The sequence below is a fragment of the Triturus cristatus genome, chromosome 12, assembly GCF_964204655.1.
Source record: "Triturus cristatus chromosome 12, aTriCri1.1, whole genome shotgun sequence".
Lineage (NCBI taxonomy): Eukaryota > Metazoa > Chordata > Amphibia > Caudata > Salamandridae > Triturus > Triturus cristatus.
Genome location: NC_140595.1, coordinates 313,967,577 through 313,988,914, shown reverse-complemented (window position 1 = coordinate 313,988,914; position 21,338 = coordinate 313,967,577). Strand labels below are relative to the sequence as shown.

The window sequence follows — 21,338 nt, the reverse complement described above, 5'->3', positions numbered from 1 at the left end:
TCAGCTGCGTTGGTAAATTATATTGCAGTATTTTCTGAAATGAATATTTATCATTTGTCAAGGTATAGTTTTTTCCAAAGCCATTAGTTCACCTCCAAATGCCCTCTTGACACATTTTAATCGTCGGAGCGAGCCTTTATCTTTTGCTTCCAGTATAAGTCATTAATGGAGCACAGGACCCCTGCTGCATCAATTTTCGCAAACTCCATTTACATTTTGTCAAATGTTTTTTTGCAGTATTTACTTTTGGTCTCTCCGACTCTATGTTAATCTGCACAAACATTCCTCAGTCTATTTCCCCGTCCAGACAGCAGTTTATGGTCAACTGTATTCATTTCTACTACCTGTCATTTGTTATAGGACCTATGGCAATTTTATTATGCTCTTGAATCACAAGAAAATATTTTCAAACAATGTTTTTTTATTAATTATTAGCCGATGGCTAAGATACATTTAAAAAGAGAAATTCACCACTTAATGTAGTACCTTAACCAAGGGTGTGATGGTATGGTCATGAGGTGTTGTCTTTTTTAAGTACTCTTTGTATAATAGAGTAGGTCACAGTTTAACCGAATCTCTGATGGTATTCCCCATTTAGAGGCCTTTATTTCATCACCACTTTTCTCCTGCTTTTATTGAGTGAAGTGTCTGGGGCAGTGTTTAATCAACTCAACACATTACCATTACACACCACATAATTCAACAAAAAAATCAAAACACATAATACAAAACAACAACACAATTACATAACACACCACATACATACAATCCACACAAAATACTTCCCCAACACACCACAAAATTAAACAGCGCACAACATAATTAAACTCCACTTCATAACACTCCACAACACAAAATACCATACCACATAATTACTCTCATAACACACAATCCCACTCCACATAAATCATTTCTATCCACATAATTCCACTGCACAACATACCACACAATTCCACTACACACCACATACATTCACTCCAAAACACATAAGTAAGAAACAATTACATTTACAACGCTGATACCTCAAATACTCGCAAATGCGAGACCTATTGAATTGCAAATGCTTGTTCAAATGTTCCATTTTGAACTATAAAGAGGACTGCACCTCCCTGGGGGTGTTCGCAAACATGAAAATAGGACTAGACTATAAATGGATTAAAACCTAAACAAGGCTTCTTTTGGACTTAACTTTCTTCAATATTTTTTAATCTGCACTTGCAAATGGGTTCTTCCCGCCGTCTTGTTTGTTTACTGTGATTCCCCCTTTCTTGGGCCGCCTGCACAATTATTGAGCACAATATGTTCACAGTGCACTGAGCACTTATTGCACTGGTTTTAATGTGTATGCCACATACAAATACACACGGTCAAGTGAAATCTTATTGCATATATTGAATTATTTGGTCAAATCTTCTTTGTTGACTTTTTTTGTGCCATAAAATAAATTTTTCGGTATTTCATAAATGTTCCATTCTGACTTATAATGATACCCTTTGCATCACTTTTGCACAATAATAATAAGACAAGCATTGGCATAGCCAATAGGTCTCGCCTTTGGGACCTTATAAGTGTTTAGCCATACAACACTTGATGTTGTTGCACCAAGGATTTTGTGCTGGATAACTAACACTTATAAGGTCCCAAAGGCGAGAACTATTGGCTACGCCAATGCTTGAGAGTCAAACATGTGCCCTAGGCTAAGAAGCCCACTAGTGCATGATCCTTCTGCAGCTGGGACAATTTCCGAATGGGGAAGGGGAGAAGAAGCTTATGTTGTACAAGTCAGTCGTTGTTTTTACCTTATATGTTGGGCAAGGTTATTTGTAGTATGGAGAAGTTATTCATTTAAGCATGAGCCCACAAGACTAAACAATCGAAGTGTTGCTGTATCTCACTGTGAGCGAAACTTCCACAGTCTGCTGCTACCTGTACTACACTTGTCCTCTTGTGTTCATGTTTGAGGAGGGAGGATGACAGCATACTTGCACTGCACCTGCTTGTGATATACTTGCTCTGTGTGTGAGAGTGAAGCTTCAACGCGTGAGAGTGAAGCTTGCTCACTGCTGTATCTCACTGTGAGCGAAGCTTCCACAACTGCTGCTACCTGTACTACACTTGTTCTCTTGTCTTTGTGTTTGGTACAGGGACCAAGAGTATGCTTGTATTTCACCTGCTTGTGATATCCTTGTTGTGTGTGTGTGCGTGAAGCTGCAATGTGTGAGAGTGAAGCTTGCAATGTTATTGCCTCTCATTGGTGTATCTCAGTGTGAGGGAAGCATCCACAGCTGCTTCTACCTGTACTGCACTTGTCCTCGTGTATATGTTTGAGGGGAGGATGAGAGGATGCTTGCATGGCACCCGCTTGTGATATACTTGTTCTGTGTGTAAGAGTGAAGCTGCAACGTGTGAGAGCGAAGCTTGCAGTGTAATTGCCACTCATTGGTGTATCTCAGTGTGAGGGAAGGATACACAGCTGCTTCCATCTACACTGTACTTGTTCGCCTGTGTTTATGTGCGAGGGGAGGATGAAAGGATGCTTGCACTGCACCTGCTTGTGATATATTTGTTCTGTGTGTGAGATTAAAGCAGCAAAATGTGAGAGTGAAGCTTGCAATGTCACTGCCGTTTAGTGTTGCATCACAGTGTGAAGGAAGCATCCACAGCTGATGCTAGCTGTACTTCACATGTGTTTTGTGTTTATGTTTGGGACAGAGACCAAGAGGATGCTTGCACTGCACCTGCTTGTGATATACTTATTCTGTTTGTGTATCTCAGTGTGATGAAAACTTCCACATCTTCTTTCATCTACACTGCACTTATTTGCCTGTGTTTATGCTTGTGAAGGAGGAGGGGTGACAAGGGAGTGCTTGCACCGCAGCTTTTTACGATTAACTTGTTTGTGTGTGTGACCTTTGTGTGAGTGACGCTTGCGCTGCTATCTATGCTGCACGTTCTCTTATATGTTGGGGGAGGGGTGATTGAAGTGCAGTTGAGTGATTGCACTGCAGTTGCTCGTGCTGTCCTTACTCTATGTTAGAGAGTGAAGCTTTGCAACACCTCTGCTGCTGCCTTAGTTGTACCGTGTGTATCAGTGGCTGTGAAGCTTGCTGTACTGCTGCTATCTATGCTGTAAGTGTTCTCGGGTGTGTGAGAGGGGGAAATGGGGGTGAAGAGGTGTTTGCACTGCAGCTGTCTTTGATCGACTTGTTTTGTGTGCGCGAGCAATGATTACAATGCTATTGCCTTTAATGTGTGCACGCGCACAAGAATGAAGCTTGCATCGCTGCTGCCAGTGATATACTCAAACTCATGTCTCAATTCCATGTTATTGCCAAGCATACAATTTCACGAGTGTTACAAATATAGACAAGCACAGAAATACAAGCGCGGCCCTGCGGTCGCGAAAGTTAATCACCGCAGCTTCTTACGATGAACTTGTTTTGTGTGTGTGACCTCTGTGTGAGTGACGCTTGTGCTGCTATCTATACTGCACGTTCTCTTGTATGTTGGGGGAGGGGTGATTGAAGTGCAGTTGAGTGATTGCACTGCAGTTACTCGTGCTGTCCTTACTCTGTGTTAGAGAGTGAAGCTTTGCAACACCTCTGCTGTTGCCTTAGTTGTACAGTGTGTATCAGTCGCTGTGAAGCTTGCTGTACTGCTGCTATCTATGCTGTAAGTGTTCTCGGGTGTCTGAGGTGGAAATGGGGGCGAAGAGGTGTTTGCACTGTAGCTGTCTTTGATCGACTTGTTTTGTGTGCACGAGCAATGCTTACAATGCTATTGCCTCTACTGTGTGTGCACGCACGAGAATGAAGCTTGCATCGCTGCTGCCAGTGATATACTCGAACTCACGTCTCACTTCCATATTATTGCCAAGCATACAATTTCCCGAGTGTTACAAATATAGACAAGCACTGAAATACAAGCGCGGCCCCACGGCCGCAAAAGTTAATTGTGAGAGGGGGAGCAGGAGCTGAGCCCGCGAGTGGTGCGCACGCGCACCTGGGAGAACAGTTTGCTGTTTTTCGAAGCAAATACTCATGCTTGTGGCGTGCTCCCGCAAGGTGCATGCCGCCACAAGCACGAGTATGCTTCGAAAAACAGCAGAACGACGGCTGAAGGTCCTCCTATGCAGCGCATGCGCGCTGCGTAGGCAAGAACTAAAAAACTGTAGGAGAAACGTGGAAGGTAGAACGTTGATCTTGACAATAGAGCAGCACCGGCAATGCCTATCGGTCCTGCTTGTATACAAAGGTAAGGGAGACCAATTGAATTGATAATGCCTGTTTCATTAGTAGGAAAACTTTTCCTATCTGGGAATCTTCTTTGTGCATACAAGTTATTGATTCTGTTGTAGAAGGGCGTGAGGGTTTCTGTAGAGACGAATTTGAAATTTGGGCCAGTATACAATCTTAAACGTTGTGGTTTTGAAAGTTACACTATTCTTTTAATGAATAACAACATGCACAAACTATGGTGACTTTTCAGCCTATTAAATTAAACTTTAAGGAATATTGTAACTCGACCAAATCTATCCCCCAATCTGCCAAAACATCTTAATGTTGGCGAACTACGAATCCTCAGATTTCTGGTTGATTTAGAGGGTGCTTATATGATACTCCCTGGCATATTCCGGGGAGAAGACAGAAAATGATTGGTAAAGTTTACAACTGATTTGATTAATGATATTCATTTTCTTTTTTACAGAAAAATCGCGGCAAGGAGTATTATTTCCGCAATTATTCAAGCAGTAAACAAACTAGACCGTGACGACGTACATTATAATGGATTACTGAAATCTAAGGCCTCAGCAGTGCCAAACTCGGTGCAGCGTTCAACACCACATTGAAGAGTAACTTGACTTTTAGAATACTAAATAGACACGTGGTGCATGCAGTTCTGCCATATTGTTCTATACCACGAGCTACCATTTGAACCCTATGCTGAATGTTGTTTTGCCTGAATGTCGATTCGGACGTTACAGGAGTTTGTTTCTTTACAAAAGTTTTCATTTGTTGTGTTTTGGGAGTTTTCCCTATGCATGTAATTTTTTTTTTAATTATTAAGGTTGTGTTTTCTCTTCGTAACAAAGACTTTAATCTCAAACTTTGATGCCAATATAGTTACGCTTCTATGTCTACCCAGCAGTGCATTTACAACAGTAGTGCGCTCGAAGAGGGGGAACAAGTCTTGCAGATCCCCCCACGCCTCTTCCTTAGAATTCTTCCTACTTCCCACGTTCAGCCCCTCGTCCCAGAATGTCGTGCTGAGTGGGTGCTACAACCTCCAGGGTAGAGTGCAGTTAAAATCTAGGGCCATATTACACAAAGTGCCCCCGGGGCGCCACAGGCATTTGCACCCGCTTTGCGCACCCACTGGGCACTTTGGTATTACAGAAGGGCCGCAGACGCTTGTGCAGCCCCTTCTGTTATACTTAAAGTGCTGGCACACATACAGCGCCAGCGCTTCCTCAAGAGCGCGTTCCCTCATTTGCATGGGGGAGAGCCCCATGCACATGAGGGAATCCCTTTGCCTCTGCTTCCGCACTGTATTACAGACGCGGGCGTAGAGGCAAAGAAGCTCTCGGGAGGCGCACATCACATCCCCTTTGCAGGTGGATGCAGTCACTCACTGCACCCGACTGCAAGGGGATCTCTAATCCCCTTTAAAAGTGCAGGCAGGCTGCCACCTGCACAGTGAAACATGGAGCAGCTGCTTGAAAGCCGCTCGTATTTCACTTGAATGTGCTACCCAAGGGCAGCACGAGTTCGTGGTTGCCTTGGGGGCAGCGCATTCCATGTAATAAGGCGCAGTTTCTCTGTTTGCACCCGGTCCACCTGTTTTAATGTGCGCCATGGCGCAAATAGGGAAAGTGCGCCCTATACATAATAGGGCCCGAGGTGCCTATTCCCTAACTCACCCAACAGCATTCATGATTCTTAACCATGGCGTTTTGCAGTATCCAGACAGTTCCTCGCAGTTTGCAGAACACATATTTAGTGAGGTACTGAGGCAACTAAAGGCAGATGGCTGCTGAACTTAATTACCACAGGTCATGTAATTGCAAAATAAGGTGAAGAGCAAGAAGAATTGACAAAGCCAATAAGTCTCACTCACATTTTGAACTATTTACTGTGCTAATACTTTTTGCCAATGCTTAGTAGCATCAGAAAAAAAAAACGAGCAATGTGAAAGCAAATAGGTTTGGCCTTTAATGGTCACCAGCAGAGCTATTGACATTGCAGGTGCTTGTTACTGGTGCTTCCCGTCTTAACATAGCGTTACACATTTTTTATTACTAATAACATATGTTAAAAACATTAAAAGATGGCCATCTGTGCCTTCACCTGTACAGCAACCACCTTTTCATGTTTTAAAAAAAAATACTTTATTAATAGTAAAGATTGAATTACCCCACTGTAAAGTGGTGTCATAGTAGTACCCCTGTGAGATGCGATGTACTGTAAAGCTGAACGACCAGCCCGTTAGCAGCTTATGAAGAGCTGCAAGCCTCAAACAGCTAAAAGCTAAAAAGAAACAAATTTAAAAAAACAAATATTATAGACAATAGTATGATCTTCACAGTTTTTATTAGTAAATTGTTGTGAACCGTTCTGTAAATATAGAAAATAAAGATAATTTTAGTGGTTGTTATAAGTTTTATTAATATAGGATTTTTTTGGTACATATTTGTTATTGCAAGCAACACATCTTTAATGTTTCTGAACTTAATAGTTCACGTTTTATCAACCTCAGAATGATGAAAGTCTGAGTGCACCCTCAAGTGAGCATAGTGTCCAACAGAGATCCCTGCAGTGTAAGCGTTAGTCCATGTATCACAGCACTGTTATGCATTTCACAGTGTATCTTTCACAAATAACATTTTGCATTTCTGGTCTGCCTGCAGCAGGACAGACATTTACCCTTGGGCTTAGTGCAAGATGGTACATTTATTGTTTCAAGGTATTAAAAACCTTCACAATATAACAAGCAAGGTAGAACACGGCGACATTGTAAAAACAACACATGAAAAGTCTAACAAGCGATTTCCATAAAGTGCAATATGACAGAGTAGAATAATGACACACTGTATGACGAGTAAAAATCTGACCAGTAAAATGTCAAGAGACTGGGTAGAATAATGCAACATTATAAAAACGACAAGTGAAAACTCTAACAAGTGACTCTAAAAAAGACCGGATCCTCTAAAGTGCCAGTGCCTTAATTGTGATAAATTAAAACCAATTCTAAAAGACAAAAGAAGGATCTTGAGCTCCCTCACATTTAAACACCATTAGTACTTAAGAATTTGATGGTGGTAGGGCCAATGGTTCTCTTCCATTGGATACTCATCAATAGTCATAAGCACTGAATAACCCCTGCCCACGTGTGGGACCCCGGAGCACATACAAAAATACATATATATGTGTATGTTTGAAGTACCTTCAAAACATACGTATATAGACATGCAGCCTACCATAGCTCAAATAGGCTATAATGCCAATATTACATGGGTTTTTCATTAAAATGAAAATAATCTCATATAATTTCTGTAATAGAGAACATGCACTCCATAAGTGTTCCAACAAAGTCCTTTATTTTCAGAAAAAGAGGAAGGTAATAGCAGGCAATTAGCCCATAAACTGCATATATGACAAAACATCACAGTACTAAAAAACTGGCACCCTGCATTGAAGAATTCCAATAACCTGGATACCGTGCCTTTAAGACCTCCAGGAGCCCCCCAGCTCCCATCATGCACCACAGGTGACAGTTAGGCCAGTTCTTTTTACCGGCTCCTTCTGTGAGGATCCTGGAGCATTGAGCTCGTCAATTTTTGATTAATCCAGTAAGAAATTAGTTTATTTCAATCCTAGCTATCTCTACACGACGTTTTAGAGTACTGCCAACTTTTTCAGTTGTTTTCTGACAATTTTGATAATTATTTTCTGTCAGACATGCCAGCTTTGTTCAACAAATGTCCCTCCTGTTGGAAGAAAATGGCAAAATCAGACCCACATTCTGTCTCTATTATGTGCTTACCATCCTCACACAATCCAGAGGAATGTTATTATTGCCAACAATTCTCCAGAAGAACTTTTTGGAACATAGAGAAAATAAAGCCGCATGCCTTACTGGAGAGAGGAAAAGAACCTTCAAAAAGTGGCCTTGGATGCAGCCCTCCTCTAAAGAAAAACACGGAAAAGCAGAACAACGGCGTTTTCTAACATCAAAAAGTAAGCAGATCCCCGATTGTTCACCTTCAGCGTAGAGACCAACGTCGGAAAAACAGGCAAGGCGTGCTACAACGTCGAGGGACAGATCGCCGTCAAAGCGGCTAGAGCCTCTGTCGCCGAAACGTAAGTCGATGTCGAGGCATACTACTTCAGGGTCGAAGTATGTTGGGCCCGAGAAACCTAAGTCGACATCAAAGTTTGGGTCGACGTCGAGGAAACACCCTCTGACGTCGAGACACTGGCCGACGTCTAGATCTCTGCCGCCGTTGCAACTGGCACGGTCGGCATCGTGAGGGTCGGCGTCGAAGACTCTGCCACAGGCATACAGGCGGTCGATGTCAAAGACTCTGCCTCACTCCCACAGACAGCCGGCGTCGAGGAGTTTGACGTTGAGGACATCGCCACACAGGCGTGAGTCCGTAGATACCTTCTCCGCAGAAGCGCCCAACGTCAAGAGTGGCACAATCTGTGTCGTTGGTGACGTCTCGTCAAGAGAAGAAAATCCTACGGCGGCAATGGAGGAAGTGCTAGAAAGGCCGAGATCGACGTTGAAGTCCATACTGTCAACGTCGAGGAAAGTGTCTTCTTCTCCTGGCATCAATATTGTGCAAATCACCCCAGAGAGATCTCCGGTTGCTGAAAAACAGCCCCCCCCCTGTCAACCTTTTTCCAAGGTGGCTAGAGAGTATCCGGCATTGGAAGGTTCCACACAGAAGTCCTGGCTTGGCTTCTCTTGAACATACTCTCCATCCAGAGTCTCTGCTGCTCCTCTACCTACTGAATCTACAAGACCATCTTCACGCAGGTCTCCTTCGTCACAGCATTCACGATCAAGGACACCACGTTGACGGTCTAGATCTCGCCCTTCCTCCACTCCAAAAAGAAGTAGGCAAAGGTCTCCGTCATGTTCCAGGTCCTCCAGGTCATCTATGAGAGACTATTCACCAACCCTGTCTGCTACACCTCCAGCCAGAGTGTCTCCAGTTGATGACATAGGGACTTTTAATGAGGTTCTATGCAGGGGTGCCAGCAAATTGAACATTGATATGTCGGTACCGACTACCTCTTCGTTGGTTATATTTGAAACCCAGCATTACAGATCCTCGGCGAGGCCGCTACTTTCTTTGGTTCCAAGTCTGCTTGAACCATCTATGCAGACCTTTCTGACTCTGGCTACAGTGGGTACAGCTCCCCCATGTAAGTACAAGGCCTCGGAGCAGGATCCTCTGTTCCTGAGATCGGATCCCCCTCCGGATTCGGTCATAGTGGCGGCAGCCAGGAAGACACGTCCTGCAGCAACATCCTCCGCAGTCCCTCCGGAGAACGACAGTAAGAACATGGACTCGCTAGGCAAAAGGATATGCAACACATGTGTATCCGTCATGAAAGTGGCTAGTGCATCTGCGCTTCTGGGGTGATATGATAGGTCTCTCTACGGGACTCTTATATCGATTTACGGAGAAGCTCTCCAAAGAAGACCAGCAGGATTTTAGGGAAGTCTTGCAGGAAGGTGGTCTGGTTGCAAACCAGGTCATTAGTGCAGCTGCGGACACATCGGATCTGGCTGCGCATGACTACTCTCATGGCATTTGCGCTAGATGCTCAGCCTGGTTGCGTCTCACTGGTCTGAAACCTGATGGGCAAAGGAGAATTGTAAATTTTCATTTCAATGGCACTTCCTTATTTGGCTCTCATGCCGATGACAAGATGTCAAAATGAAGTCATAGTTGGACACTGTAAAAGTGGTTGGCCTTGAGAAACGAAAGGACTTTCGACATAAGTACCGACCATACGACAGTCTGTATTTCCAACAGATGGTTCAAACCCCTCACTGGTCGACACAACAGCTGCAACCCAGGTCGCATTACCATCAGCTAGGACCTTCCCAGTCAGAAAATCGTCACAGATACTTTCCTGCAAGGTTGGGGGGGCTCATATGGGTTCTCTTCAAGTTCAAGGACTCTGGTCAGAGACAGAAGAAGGGTACCACATCAACCTCTTGGAACTGAGAGTGGTACAGCTCACACTCAAATCACTGTTCCCGTCCTTCCGCTCACGTTCCCTTTTGATTCAGATGGACAGCACCACAACAGTGTATTATCTGAACAAACAGGTGGGAACCCGGTCGAGACCTGTCTGTCTCTGGAGGCTCAGACCATCTGGAGATGGCTTCTCACAAGAAATCTGACCATTTCGCCGATTCATTTCTCAGGAACTCCCAACGTCCAGGGAGACTCTCTAAGTCGGGACTTCGTCAAAGCTCACGACTTGGTTCTAAACGACGACATTGCGCAGGACATCTTCCACCAATGAGGAGTTCCAGACATCGACCTGTTTGCCGATGCGGCAAATGCAAAATGCCCCGTCTTCGTATCCAGGTTTCACCAACCAGGGTGCAGAGGGAATGCACTTTTGATAAAATGGTCTCAGACATTACTTCACGCTTTTTCTCCAATTCCACTGATTCCCCTGGTGATCAACAAGTTCTACAGGGCCAAGACCAGGATGATACTGATCGCACCAGAATGGCCTCACCAGTGGTGGTACTCGGATCTTCTTCATTTATCCGTGGTCCCCCACAGGAGGTCACCATGCCAGACAGGCTTACTATCCAAGAACAGGCGGTAGGTGTTCCACCCCAGCCTCTCATCTCTACGATGGACAGCATGGCTCCTGAGGTCCTCCAGTACGGGCATTTAGATTTGTCAGCTGACTGTATCAACATACTTTAAGAAGCCAGAAGACCTTCCACCAGAAAATCGTACGCTTTCAAATGGAAGCGGTTTTACTTATGGTCCATTAATAATGGTCATGATCCCATTCAGGTTCAGGAACAGGTGATTTTACTATATTTGCTGTACTTGGCCAAACCAGGCCTTCAATTGAGGGGTTAAAAAAGGTCTCTCCACCGATCAGAGCTCCGTCTCCTCCATGGGAGCTTAACATAATTCTTGCTAGGTTAATGGGGTCCCCATTTGAACCTATTCACAAAGCCTCTCTGCAGAACTTATCATGGAAGGCCGCTTTCTTAGTGGCCATCACCTCTGCTCACAGAGTGAGTGAGATTCAAGCTTTGTGCTGTAAAGAGCCTTATATCATTTTTCATGCGAACAGGGTGGTTCTAAGAACTCTTCCGAGTTTTCTACCTAATGTGGTCTCGAATTTTCATATTAACCAGTCCACTACTCTGCCTACTTTCTTTCTTAATCCTCTTACCCACCCGAGAGGTCCCTTCATTCACTAGACCTTAAGAGGGTTCTCAAATTCTACCTAGACAAGACCAAGGCGTTGAGAAAATCAGAACGCCTGTTTCTAAACTATGGTTTCATAAATACTAGTTGTACAACTTCTAAACAGTCCATCTCTAGATGGATAGTCTTTTGTATCACTTTGTCTTACCAGTTAGCCAACAAGCCCCTCCCTGGCAAACCAAAGGCTCATTCTACCAGGGGAAAGGCCTCTAACACAGCTCTCCTTAGAAATGTACCTATTGCAGAGATTTGTAAAGCTGCCACATGGCGATCAGTACAAACTTTTACTCGCCATTATTGTTTAGACTGACACACAGGCCGATGCTCAGTTTGGGCAGGCCTCGTTAAGAAATCGGTTTGGATAATTTATCCTTAGTGTGTTGTCTTTGCTGTATCTATCCTGGCATTCGTCCGCTGGAAAGGGGGTATGGACTTGTTATTCTAATCAGTGCTTATGACTATTGATGAGTATCTCCTGGAAGAGAAGGATAAGTTACTTACCTGTAATCCTAGTTCTCTTCCAGGTGTATACCCATCAGAGTCATAAGCAACCCTCCCGCCTCCCCGGACGAATATTGACAGTATGGTAGCTTTTAGCACTTTACTTCCTGATTCCTACATGTTAGTACACCGTAAAAATGAACTGACCTAACTGTCACCTGTGGTGCATGATGGGAGCAGGGGGCTACTGGAGGTCTTAAAGGCACGGTGTCCGGGTTATTGGAATTCTTAAAGCCAGGATGCCAGTTTTTTAGTACTATGTTGTGTCATATTTGCAGCCTATATGCTAATTGCCTGCTATTACTTGCCTTTTTCTCTGAAAATAAAGGGCTGTGTTGGAACACTTATCTTCTCTGTTGCAGAAATTATACGTGAGATTATTTTTCATTTTATTTAAAAACCCAGGTAATATTGGCATTTTAGCCTATTTGAGTTATAGTAGGCTTCATGTTTATATATGTATATATGTATGTTTTGAAGGCACTTCGTACTTTTTTAGCTAAACATACACATATGTATGTATTTTTGTATATGCTCCGGGGACTCGCATGTGTGCCGGGATTATTCAGTGCTTATGACTTTGATGAGTATACCCCTGGAAGAGAACTAGAATTACAGGTAAGTAATTTATCCTTTTTAAGTTTCTTTAAGAAATTTCACATCCCTGGGTGCTAGTTGTGGGTTCAGACCACTCAGGAAAGCAAAAACAGCAGTGTTACAGTACCTTATGCCGAGACTGCAAAACAGCGGTGTTAGAAATGGGGGTCTCTAGTTGGCAGAGGTACGTACCTTTGTCCAAATAGGGACCCTTGCTTCTAATCAGGGTAAGGGGGATACACACTTTAGATAACCCCTGTTCACCCCCTTGGTAGCTTGGCACAAGCAGACAGCCAAAGGCAATGTGTAAAGTATTTGTACCAACAGTAACACAGTGATAACACCACACCGGTTTAGAAAAATAAAGTGTCTTTATCTAAACTTAACAAGTCCAAAACGAAAAAAATCCAACATACAAGTATTAAGAAAAATGACTTTCAAAATGTTTTAACAACTGAGTCCATAGAAAACTATGGATGCATGATTTCTTGCAAAGTACCTGTTGTTGCGACAAAATTTACCAAGCCAAACAGCCGCAGCGATGAGAAGCATCGAAAAACAAAGAGATGCGTCGTTCCTGAGACCTTCGTGGATGCGATGCAACAGTTCCGTTGTACACAGGGGACGATGCGTCGGGTCCGGTCTGTAGGGGAAAGCAATGTGTCGATTCTGAGACAACTCCGATCCACGGGTGATGCGTTGGGGAAAACGTGCCGCACAGGGACGATGCGTCGAAATCCGGGATGCGTTGGTGAACAATGCGGCGAGCGGCGCTGCGTCGACCTTTTCAGCCGCGATGCGTCGATTCTTGCACCAGCGAAAGGCGCTGCGTCGGTTTCAGCAGCGGCGCGGTGGTGCGGGGAGATTCTTCTCGCACCACGACGTTGCATTGGAAAAACTGTCATGAGAAGAGCGATGCCTCAATTTCCTTGTTGTTGAGTTGCTTTCCAGCTCCCAGCAGCAGATACAACCTCCAGAGGCCCCACACAGTCGCAGGCACTTCTGGCAGGTCAGAACTCCCAGCAAGGAAGTTCAGGGGAGCTGGGGGGTGAAGTCTTTGTGTTCCTGAGACTTCAAAACAGGATGCAAGCTCTACTCAAGCCCTTGGAGACTTTCTTCAAGCAGGGGACACAGAACATAGCAAAGTCCATCTTCTTTCTTTGGCAGAAACAGCAATTGCAGGCCAACCCCAGATACACAGCAAGGGCAGTACTTCTCCTCAGGTTTTCCAGCTCATCTCCTCAGCAAAGGTTCCTCTTGATTCCAGAAGTAGTATAAAGTTTAGGGGTTTTAGGTCTAATACTTACACCCCAAAATGTATTTGTTCTCTTTGTGCAAGGGTCTCTGAGCCCAGTCCAAACCAGTTCTGTCATCTCTTGTGCAGCTGCCCGGCATGAGGTGGAGACAGCATTGTGTAAGGCAGACAGGCCCTATTCAGGTGCAAGGGAAATCTCCTCCCACCACTCTAAATGCAGACCGGGCCTATTCAGGTGCTAGTGAGAACTCTTCCCCCCCCCTACTCTGAATGCAACCCAGGTCTATTCAGCCCAGCCCTGACTCATTCAGAAAAGGCAGGACACACAGCAACCTCCCCCCCCGTGGCTATCTGAGAGAATGCACCTACCCAGCCCCTGTCACTCCAAAACTAGACAATCAATACACAAACAGGCAGAGGCACACAGAATGGTTAAACAAGAAAATGCCTCATTTCTAAAAGTGGCATTTTTAAACACACAATCTAAAGAAATGCTTGTAAAATGTTACAGAGCATTCCCCATTCTGTCCTATGGGCCAAGATAGCCTTTCAAAGGTGAAAAACAAAATTGGCTGTATTTCACTATCAGGACATGTCACACACGCCAGTACATGTCCTACCTTTCACATACACTGCACCCTGCCCACAGGGGTACCTCGGGCCTACCTTAGGGGTGACTGACATGTAAGAAAAGGGAAGGTTAGGGACTGGCAAGTGGGTGCACTTGCCAAGTCGACATGGCAGTTAAAAACTGTGCACAGACACTGCAGTGGCAGGTCTGAGTTACCGTTTCAGAACTACTCATGTGGGTGGCACAATCAGTGCTGCAGGCCCACTAGTAGTATTTGTTTTACGAGCCCCGGAACTCTGTGCACTTTACTAGTGACTGACCAGTAAATCAAATATGCCAATCAGGGAGAACCAATCATAATAACATTTACACAGAGAGCATATGCACTTTAGCACTGATCAGCAGTGGTAAAGTGCCCAGAGTCCTAAAACCAACAACAACAAGTCAGGAAACAATAGGAAGAAGAAGAAAAAGGTTTGGGGATAACCCTGCAAAAACTACCAAGTTCAAAAAGCGGTTTTAGCCAGGAATCTCTCAGATTTTTTATAACTAGGCAGACACATATCATGTGTACTAAAGTTTCCTTCGGGAAGTTACATAGCTGGCATTTTTGATCAACGGACCCAGTTAGTATTCCAAATTTGTAAGAGAGGAGCCCACATCTCAGACTCATTAACTCTCTCTTGATTGATATTTTCATATGGGAGGCTAGATACGCAACTCTCCCTGGATCTTAATATGGGGTGGCATAGATTGGCGTGAGCTTTCAGGGACAGTTCCTGGATATCTGTGACCCTTGATTAGATCCTTGCTGATTTTAGCAACAATTATGTGGATGGCTTTGCAGACAAATCAGGAAGTGGAATAATCTGCGTCTCCAAGGATTCATTATATCCCTCAAGTAACGTTCCCATGGTGGAGATGTATGTAGGATGCCTCGAAGGATCATTTCCTTTAATGACCCGGGGTCTGCGTTCTTAACTTTCCGTAGTATCCCAGGAATCTTGCTTTAGTTATTAATATCTGTTTACAGAGTCCAAATTCCAGGCGATCCTGTGATGACGGGGCCGCGTTAGGAAGGTTAAAAAGTCATCTGTAACCCCTCAATTGGGCTTTGTCCAGCCAAACTGAAATATTGTCATTAAAAATCAAGGTTCCATACACAAGTGTGTGTATGAATTTGGTGTTCATTATGTTACATAGGCCCGTGAGATCTGGACCATTTAATGACAAGGCTAACCTCTTAAAATTCATTATCATTGACAAGGCGGACACTTAAGGATGCTCTAAGTGTGTAGCATGTGAGCCACAGGAGTTAAAATAGATGCCTAAGTATTTTAAGATGGTTTCTTTTTCAACCACTACTTCGTTTATGCTAAAATTGAATTTAGCCGGCTGCTTGCTTCTCAGTCCACAGGCCATTATTTTCATTTTGCTATGGTTGATTTCTACACAGTAACTTCCAATGGCCACCAATGAACGCTGCAGTCCTACCGCTGTATGGTCAAAAAGTAAAGTGTCATCAGCGTACTGTAGACAAAGTATGTGATGCTCAGCCAACTTCAGTGGAACTGCATTTGCTGTCTCTAATGCTTTATTAATGTCAGCCAGGTAGAGATTAAACAGCAATGGTGCCAGAATACAGCCTTGTTTCACTCCTGTGGAGGTCTCAATTTTCTTGGTAGTGCCTCTATTAGGGGTTATTTTTACTTTTATCCATGTGTCAGTGTATAGGCTTATGATAGCGCCCAAGAGGCCTTCAGGTATGCCCCACATTGAGAACTTGTTCCTTAGTCTCCCTCTGTCCACTCTATCGAAGGCAGTTTTAATATCAATAGAGGCCACATATAAAGGTGGAGAGTTAATGGAGTTCACAGTTTTGATAAGCGCAGAGAGAATCATCAAACTATCTTCAGTTTCGTTTCCGCTCCTGAAGCCGATTTGGGTGATTGGAATAAGAGCCTTGGCACTGGACCATTCTTCCAGTTCATTGTTTAAAATGTTTGCAAAACATTTGCCGTCCACATCCCGTAGGGCAATAAGTCGGAAGTTGGCCAGGTTATTACATGGGCCCTTTTTATGGATTGGGGTCAGAATGGCACCTCTCCAACTATCTGGGACTGTATTATCCATTAAGCAATTTTTCAAGAGTGGCTCGAGAATGTCGGCCGAAGCTGCTGCAGCGTCTTTAAAAATCCTTGTGGGGATGCCATTCGGGCCAGGGGCTTCCGCAGCTCTAAAAGAGACTAAAGTGAGCTTGATTGAATCCGTAGTAAATGTAGCACCTTGTCACAATGGTGTATTAGGAGTTGGACCGGTATCCACCAGAGGCTCTTCAAAAAAAGTCTTAAAGCTGCCCAATAACTTATCGGGGTTGTATCAATTATAGCTGTAATGGTTCCACTGCTCGGCTGATCCACATTATTTTGGTTTTATTTCCTCTTGACAAGTAACCAGAATTTTGTTGAGTTATTCGTTTTAGTGACCTCATACAGTTCCACACATGCTTGCTCTTCTTTGGCCATGGCATTTTCCTAGGCTTTTTGTCTGTACAGCTTCCGGGCCTTTCTGACCTCCATTAGCACACTCCCCGTGGCAAAACCTCTATGGACCAGCCTCCGTAGTTTGTTTGAATGACATTTCAAAGGCCTCAATGCAGGATTATTGGTTTCGTTTACGTGGGGAGCTCTTCCTGTTGTTTGGGGATTGTGTAACAATTTTACTAATAATCCATTCATTAGAATTTACCACTTCAAAGAGGAAGTTAATTCTGTGGAGTTATTACTTTGCAGGTCTTTTCTCAATTCTGCCAAGACTCCCGGAGTCGGGTTCACAGCCCATTTTATTCTTTGTATCCCAGCGTGTGGTAATGTGAGCATTGGCTCAGAATGTCCAGACCGGGGATCTCCAACCTTTTCTGTATTGAGAGCTACTTCAGCTCAAGGAAAGTTCTGTTGAGCTACTAGCAAATGTTATCACTGTAAAATATTGACAGCACATGTAAACATTACACTATAACCACCCTAAGCAGGATTCATAGTGCCACCCAAGTATTCCAGGTGATAGTACCAGAAGAAATGCTAGGGAAACATTTATCAATATTAAATGCCCCCACCTGACTGATAAAGTAACATTCAAATCTTCACATGCCTTGTGGCACAAAGGACATAACCACAGCAATAAGTCTCCTCAATTCAGCTTGACATATCTTTCAAGTATCAACTTTAAATGTGTTTTGGAAGTGCAACCTTTTGTCTTCATCAGCATATACATTTCTGAAAATATACAGATTTTACTAACCCCACTTTTCATTTTGGGCAAACAAACTCAATTTTCCTGAAGAAAACCCTTGTTTGAAAAAAATGCCTTTAAAATACACGTTTTCTTTTTTAGGAAATACATAGTCCCCAAACATCAGCTAGTCATTTTAATTGGGCACTCACCTGTACAAATGCCTCATATGGACAGACTGCTTCAAATGCTCAGGTATTACAGTCATAATCCATGGCACCATAGCACTGAGGACGACTGTATAATGCCAATAATGCCCACCAGTATAAATTGTGCCAAGTCTGGACACCATAAGGACCAGAATGGCCACCATGTTATTAGTCATGGTCATTATTATGTAAGGGGCAGCCACAATTATATCAGGGACACCTAAATGTAGCGCAGTCATGCTCTTAATATGTCACTGATGGCTGCCAGTGTACCATAACTAGACTACGAATACCCAAAATAGTAAAGGATGGCCATAATTATGTCATTGGCACTATTATGCCATGAACTGACACAACTGTGTCACAGACAAAACACATATGGTGGGGGCTAGCATAACTATTTGGTAATCCTTGACACCAGGTGTAGCTTACAGGAAGCAAGTGTTTATAATGGACGCAAACATAAATGAATGCAGATGAGGCTCTTCATTTTCTCTGCTCAGGATCATAGCTTTCCTCAGCACTTGGCTGCTCATGCACCCAACTGAAACATTTTCACTCTGACTCCTGCAGTCCCACACTTTAGTAGGTGAGCCCTGATTACTGCTCAGGCTACCACTCCCACTCCTCATTTATGGCCCACTGTGCACACACATGGTGAAATTGATAAAGCAGGGGACTACCACATGGCTAATCACCTTGTGACTTAGTCCGAGTTTGGATAAAGGTGACCATGTGGCAGACTAAATAGGCCGACACAGTGCGTGTTTGATTGTTAATATTAGTCCCTGCCATAGGCTGGTTGGCTAAAGATCTTCAGATGAGAAGTGCTGCCTTTTTTAATATGCTTAGAGTCTCTGCATAGACTCTCTGAATGAGATACTGGGATTGACTTCACCTCTGAGAGTTACTTTGAGGGTACTGGCGAGCTACCAGTAGCTCCCGAGCTACTCATTGGAGACCCCTGGTCCAGACATTAGAATGTGTGACGAGGTCATGAGAGCACTGCATTCTGATTGTTAGCAGTTGCTCCAGGGCCCCTTCATGGTGAGACTTATCCTCCTGATAAGACATCTTCATACTTCTTCAGACTGCGGTTCCAGCTTCTGTGCCAACTACTTGTATTTTCGGTAATTTCAAAGTTTCTTTATGGATGGAGCATAAGAGGAAAGCGTGGCCGCTAATTGGGGAGTGGCACACTTGAAAATTGCTTATCCGGGTAAAGTGCTGAGAGGAGACCCAGATATAGTCAAGTAGCGAGGTAGAGAAAGTAGTTGTACGAGTATGACTGGCTGGTTGGTCCGTACCTTGAACTTCATGAAGTTCCCAGTTTCAGATTTACTTGTGGTGGTGTCCGGAGTTTTTCATGCAATAGTTTTTGTTACAGAGTTCATTATTATTCCTCTTAACACAGTAGTGCTGTCGCACATTGGCTACAGGCCTTCTGAGCTCAGACTCCCTACTATTCCCAGAGAATTGTTCAGTGCTTGCACTGTCAAGATGTGGAATGCTTTTTGCTGCTTTCAGACTCCAACAAGTTTATTTTTACATGTAGAAATGGGTGTGTACATAAGAACCTTAGGATACAGTGCATTCCTTAATGTATGCTTTATTTGTAGTTAAAAGCCTGGCATTCTATCACTTCACTAATGTTTTCTCATACCATGGGCTAGGATATTTCTTGGGAAAAACACTACGTACAATTCCAGTCTGCAGTTACCTACTGGATGGCATCTACCCAAATTTGGTGTGATTCTCACTTCTTTGTTACAGAACAGACTACAAAGCAAGTATTTACATTAAAAAGGGAATTTCATTTTTCTTTGTGGTGCACCTTTTAAAATCATTAGCATGGATTCCAGTGCTGTTAGGATCAAAACGTATGTCACCACACTAATACACGCAAATGGGCAAGGGGTAGTAATCACTTCTCAGCCAATTTAATAATATAAATTCTGCTTTCACAGCTTGTTGCCAGAACCCTTAGGGAGTTCTAGATTCTTTCCAAAATGTTTTGTTATTTGGAAGTTAGAAAGGAATGTTTTATTTACACAGCAGCAGTCTCTTGAAAGGATGGCCACGCTTCTAATTTTGAGTGTTTTTCATTTTACCAATTTGCTTGCAAACTGTACATACCATTGCTTTACAATGGGTTGTGCTTTAGAACTACGTACTCACTCGAAGCTTGTTTCTATTCTCATTTAGATATCTCACCTCTTGTCTACTTCGAGAGGTGATCACTTTCGGACTAGAAAATGAAAGTATTTACTAGCGTGTGCTAGGATTTCTTTTACGATTCAGACCGTGAAGTCCCATTGTGCTTTTTGCTGGAATGTAGGTAACACCGCTATGGCACCATACTTCCTCGTATATCCCAGGTCATTAGTACTAGTAGAGGCACTTAGGGGTATATGTACAAGAACTGCTGCTAACTAGCATTAGCGGCAGTTTTCTTAATGTGGTCTACATGGCAATAGTATCAGCTAGCCGCTAATACTAGCGTCAAGGTGATAAAAAGTTTGCCGCTAGCTTGAGAAAAGTGACAAAGGCGCCTTAATTCAGTCTGTGACTTTGCTTAGCGGACCTAGCACCTACCTGTGCCTGCTGTGACCGTCCTGTCTCCCTCCCGCCGCCGCACTTGCCAACACCGCAGCCGCTGTGTGGAGGGGGACTACATTTCCCAGGCTCCCGAGCACCGAGGCCGGAAGCCGGCGTCGTATCACACGCGCCTGGAGGTGCTTTACATCTCAGCGCAGCCCCGGTGGAGCGGGCGCCTTAATTTAGTCTGTGACTTTGCTTAGTGGACCTAGCACCTACCTGTGCCTGCTGTGATCGTTCTGTCTCCCTCCCGCCGCCGCACTTGCCAACACTGCGGCCGCTGTGTGGAGGGGGACTACATTTCCCAGGCTCCCGAGCGCCGAGGCCGGAAGCCGGCGTCGTATCACACGCGCCTGGAGGCGCTTTAAATCTCAGCGCAGCCCCGGTGGAGCGGGCGCCTTAATTCAGTCTGTGACTTTGCTTAGTGGACCTAGCACCCACCTGTGCCTGCTGTGACCGTCCTGTCTCCCTCCCTCCCGCCGCCGCACTTGCCAACACCGCGCCCGCTGTGTGGAGGGGGACTACATTTCCCAGGCTCCCGAGCGCCGAGGCCGGAAGCCGACGTCGTATCACACGCGCCTGGAGGCGCTTTAAATCTCATCGCAGCCCCCGCGTCACGGGACAGCGCGCGGGCAGTGCCGGGCTAAGCCCGGGCAAAGGGCAGGCCGTCTGTGGCCGTCAGGGGACGACGGAGGACGGGACGGGCCACCCCCCTTAACATCGGTATTCTAGGACTTGCACTTTGAAATGAGTGACTATCACCACCCCTGAGACTATTATTGTGTATTTTGTGTCCAAGCTAGGGGTGTTTTGTTCACCATATGTGCATGAGTCATTGCTTGTGTGATTAACAAACCCCTATCAGCCTATTGTGACGTGGCCGCAGTG

General features: G+C 44.4%; 1 long non-coding RNA gene across 1 annotated transcript in view; it reads left to right on the top strand.

Moving 5' to 3' along the window:
- The window catches only part of LOC146775956 (uncharacterized), a 31,317-nt gene extending 24,667 nt beyond the window's left edge, over positions 1 to 6,650 (top strand). Inside the window, exon 2 of the long non-coding RNA XR_014972019.1 lies at positions 4,708 to 6,650. This is a non-coding gene — a long non-coding RNA (uncharacterized LOC146775956). The remainder of the gene's footprint in view (positions 1 to 4,707) is intronic.
- Positions 6,651 to 21,338: the final 14,688 nt, after the last annotated feature.